Source organism: Palaemon carinicauda, chromosome 42 (assembly GCF_036898095.1).
Source record: "Palaemon carinicauda isolate YSFRI2023 chromosome 42, ASM3689809v2, whole genome shotgun sequence".
Classification (NCBI taxonomy): domain Eukaryota; kingdom Metazoa; phylum Arthropoda; class Malacostraca; order Decapoda; family Palaemonidae; genus Palaemon; species Palaemon carinicauda.
In genome coordinates, this window is record NC_090766.1 from 60,590,348 (window position 1) to 60,595,347 (window position 5,000).

At 30.2% G+C, this 5,000-nt stretch overlaps 1 protein-coding gene across 1 annotated transcript in view; it reads left to right on the forward strand.

Moving 5' to 3' along the window:
- The first annotated feature begins 1,048 nt into the window (after positions 1 to 1,048).
- Positions 1,049 to 5,000, forward strand: part of LOC137632760 (WD repeat-containing protein 20) — a 94,630-nt gene continuing 90,678 nt past the window's right edge. The window contains exon 1 of the transcript XR_011042116.1: positions 1,049 to 1,072. The gene's annotated coding sequence lies outside the window, so the exon portion shown is untranslated. The remainder of the gene's footprint in view (positions 1,073 to 5,000) is intronic.

A 5,000-nucleotide genomic window follows, 5' to 3' on the forward strand; every position in this document is an offset into this window, starting at 1 on the left:
TTGAAAGTCATAGATCAAAGGTCAAGGTCGAGCTATAGGTCGACCGAATTAACCTTGTCCTTAACCCCAAATTTGCATATAGTTAGTTGTCCCACATACTTTACTGAATTGGTTCTGGGAAAGGCAAGCTGGTTTCGACAAATAAGCTCTGAGTGATTTATTATTATTATTATTATTATTATTATTATTATTACTGACGAAGATAGGATGTTATGTTTTCGCCCCTGTTGGTTTGTTTGTGAACAACTTCCTGTCCACAATTTTACTTACATAATAATGAAACTTATAGGGATTAATTTTTATGTTGAGACGTGGAAGTGATAAAATTTTGAAAGTCCTAGGTCAAAGGTCAAGGTCGAGCTAAAGGTCGACCGATATAACCCTAATCTTAACCCCCAAGTTCGCATATAGTTATCCCACAGACTTTATATACGCCTACGGTCCAAATAGATTCTGGGAAAGGCAAGCTAGTTTCGAGAAATAAGCTCTGGGTGATTTATTATTATTATTATTATTATTATTATTATTATTGTTGTTGTTGTTGTTATTATTATTATTACGTTCCTTCACTTAATATTCAATGGTGCCATTCTATTAAATTTTAGTTTTTTTAGGTTTTTATATTAGGTCTATGATTAACCAAAACAAAGTATTATTTCTATACGGATAAGCTAAAACTAGGATAATAAAACAAATTATCTCAAAACATTCCTTAGTTTTAAACCCATAATTATGTAACAAGTCCCGAATAAATAGCACATTATTGCATCATTCACTGAATTAGATAGCTGGTAAAAAAAAAAAAAAAAACAGCTTGTGGTTTGTAGCATAGAATTATATCTAGTTTTCTTCCTTTTTTCATAATATTAAAAAACAGCGCAAATAATAGTAACAAGGAATCAAGAAAACTTTGAAATATGTGTATGCAATTCATCCACCCGCAAAAAATTCGTCCCTGGGCTACTAAAAAAACTTACATCATCAAAACACAAGTTGTGACTTGCGGTAAACCTTGACTGGTTGCTGTTTGGTCTAGGCGTCAGTGATGCTATTCATCTCGTCATGATTAATGGTGGGTCTAGACTAGTACTTTGAATCTAGGTCAGGTTGTGGAGGTGATCAGTATAATATTGCTTTTAAGAAGTTGATTTTTGTTGCCACTCGGCGATTGGAAATGGATCTTCACCGTCTCTAGTCTAAGAACCAATAGTTATTAGTGCATCTTTGGTGTTACTTATGTATTGTAAATTGTCGGTGAATAATTTTATGACAAGTGTTTAATGCTACCACATTATTAATATTATTATTATTACTTGCCAAGCTACAACCTTACGTGGAAAAGCAGGATTTTCGTGTTACTTATGTATTGTAAATTGTCGGTGAATTATTTTAGGAAAACACTTTAATTCCTCCACATTAATATTATTATTATTATTACTTGCCAAGCTACAACCTTACTTGGAAAAGCAGGATGCTATGAGCCCAAGGGCCCCAACAGAGAGACAGCCCAGCAAGAAAAGAAAATAAGGAAAAATTACAAGAGAAGTTTCAGAACAATGATAACATTAACATAAATCTTTCATATATAAACTATGAAAAAACTTGAAAATAACAAGAAGATAACAAGACAGAATAGATACTAAACAGTATGGGGTTAACAAAAAGTTAGCCTAGCAATGAAAATTTGGAATGATTACGAAATTAATATTCGTTGGCGTGTTTGGGCATTAGCGAACCTATGTAACTTGTGATGACTGTATACTTATAAGATTTATTTGAAGGCTAGTTATATTTGTTTTTATTGTTTATACTACTCTTGTAGTTTATTTCCTTGTTTCCTTTCCTCACTTGGTTATTTTTCCCCGTTGGATCTCTTAGTCTTATAGCCTATTGCTTCTCCAACTATGGTTATAGCCTAGCTTTTAATAATAATAATAATAATAATAATAATAATAATAATAATAATAATAATAATAATAAATCCTTAGGAATGGGAAACGGGCGTAAACCTATTGCTCAGATGCATAGAACTTGTATTCGTGGAAAGAATGTTATGTTTGTAACATTGAAGATCAACCGATCAAGTGGTGTCAGAATTCACGCATTCTGATCAGTACACAAAAACTGAATTATATAAATGAAGATCAGCTTGAAATATGAGGGGAATGTTTAATTAGATAAGATTCACAGCAATGGGATGTATTTACATTTCTTGTTAAGTACTTAGAATTTAATATGATTAGAAATTTGTATTTTCTTTCTATTCAGAAACCTCCAAGCAGTGGTAGGCCTATACATGATTTAGTGTTGTTTATATTTTTTTTTTTCATTTGAGGTAAGGATAAATTTTATAAAAAAATACTTGAAAATATTTTTTTCTTGTACACCACTATATGTATATTATACAAAATAATCTCTCTCTCTCTCTCTCTCTCTCTCTCTCTCTCTCTCTCTCTCTCTCTCTCTCTCTCTCCTCTCTCTCTCTCTCTCTAAACTTTTGATCAGATGACACAAACACACACGTATATATATATATATATATATATATATATATATATATATATTATATATGTATATATACATACATACATATATATACTGTATATATGTATATATGTATATATGTATATATGTATGTATATATATATATATATATATATATATATATATTATATATATATATATCACCATCTGTTTGTGGTGATTCTATGCCAGTTTATACCTGCAATTTTTCTTAGTTCCTCAATCCCTCGATTTCTCTTCATTTCCTTGCTTCTTTTGCAATTTCTGATATTCTTAATGTCCATCTATTGTCTGTCATTCTCAATAGATGTCCAGCCCATGTCCATTTCTTTTTCTTACATATTCTTAAAATATCCCCTACTTTAGTTTGCTCTTTTTCTATCTCAGTGTTATTCCCTCATTTATCTATTTATACCTCTTTGAGTTGTAACTATGTTTTAAGGCTTTAGTAAGGATCTATGTTTTTGATGCATAAGTTAATACTGATAGGACCATCTGATTAAATACTTTTCTTTTTAGAGAAAGTGGCATTTTAATTTTCATAACCTCCTTTTGTTTACCAAAAGCTCTCCCTCCTATGATTATCCTTTTTATAATTTCGGTCCCAAGCCCTAGATACACACGCACACACACACACACACACATATATATATATGTATATATATATATATATATATATATATATATCTTATGTCGAAACTTCCCTTGAACAATAATTAACTCACGTAAATATAATTTCTTTTTTTTTACATCCGCTTACAGTGTATAGATTATTTTGTTATTTTGCTAACACTCTCTTTAATAACTTTATTTTAGATTTCTTATTTTGCTTTTCATCTCAACTGTTCATCTATTTTATACCAATAATATTACCCTCATTCGGAAAACATTGCTTGAAGGGGATTTCATTATCTGACCATTATTTTCTCTCTCTCTCTCTCTCTCTCTCTCTCTCTCTCTCTCTCTCTCCTCTTCAACATGAATAGTATATAATTCTCTGAAGCTAAATTTCACAGCAGAATATAATTTTGTATTTATTTTCACTACATCTGTATGTATGTATACAAGAATAATTATGGATATATCAGTAGTTTGTGTGCACAGATTTACGCACACACACACACACACACACACACATATATATATATATATATACACACACACACACATATATATATATATATATATATGTGTGTGTGTATATATATATATATATATGATGTGTGTTTTAAATCAGTAAATTGAATTTGTGAAGCAAGTTATATTACTAAGGCAAAACAATATATGCATATATATATATATATATATATTGTGTGTTTTAAATCAGTAAATTTAATTTGTGAAGCAAGAGTCATATTACTAAGGCAAAACAATATATATATATATATATATATATGTGTGTTTTAAATCAGTAAATTGAATTTGTGAAGCAAGAGTCATATTACTAAGGCAAAACAATATATATATATATATATATATATCACCATCTGTTTGTGGTGATTCTATCCCAGTTTATACCTGCAATTTTTCTTAGTTCCTCAATCCCTCGTTTTCTCTTCCTTTTCCTGCTTCTCTTGCAATCTCTGAGGACCCATTCTGATATTCTTAATGTCCATCTATTGTCTGTCATTCTCATTAGATGTCCAGCCCATGTCCATTTCTTTTTCTTACATGTTTGAATATCCCCTACTTTAGTTTGCTCTTTTTCTATCTCAGTGTTATTCCCTCATTTATCTATCTATAGCTCTTTGGGTTGTAGCTTTATTCTAAGCCTTTAGAAAGGCTCAATGTTTTTGATGAATAAGTTGATACTGATAGGACCATCTGATTAAATACTTTTCTTTTTAGAGAAAGGGGCATGTTACTTTTCATAACCTCCTTTTGTTTACCAAAAGCTCTCCCTCCCATGATTATCCTTTTTTGAATTTCGGTCCCAAGCCATAGAGATACACACACACACACTCATATATATATATATATATATATATCCTATGTCGAAACTTCCCTTGAACAATGATTAAGTCACGTGTATATAATTTCTTTTTTACATCTAATTACAGTGTATAGATTACTTAGTTATTTTGCTAACACTCTCTTTAATAACTTTATTTTAGATTTCTTATTTTGCTTTTCATCTCAACTGTTCATCTATTTTGTACCAATAATATTACCCTCATTCGGAAAACATTGCTTGAAGGGGATTTCATTATCTGACCATTATTTTCTCTCTCTCTCTCTCTCTCTCTCTCTCTCTCTCTCTCTCTCCTCTTCAACATGAATAGTATATAATTCTCTGAAGCTAAATTTCACAGCAGAATATAATTTTGTATTTATTTTCACTACATCTGTATGTATGTATACAAGAATAATTATGGATATATCAGTAGTTTGTGTGCACAGATTTACGCACACACACACACACACACACATATATATATATATATATACACACACACACATATATATATATATATATA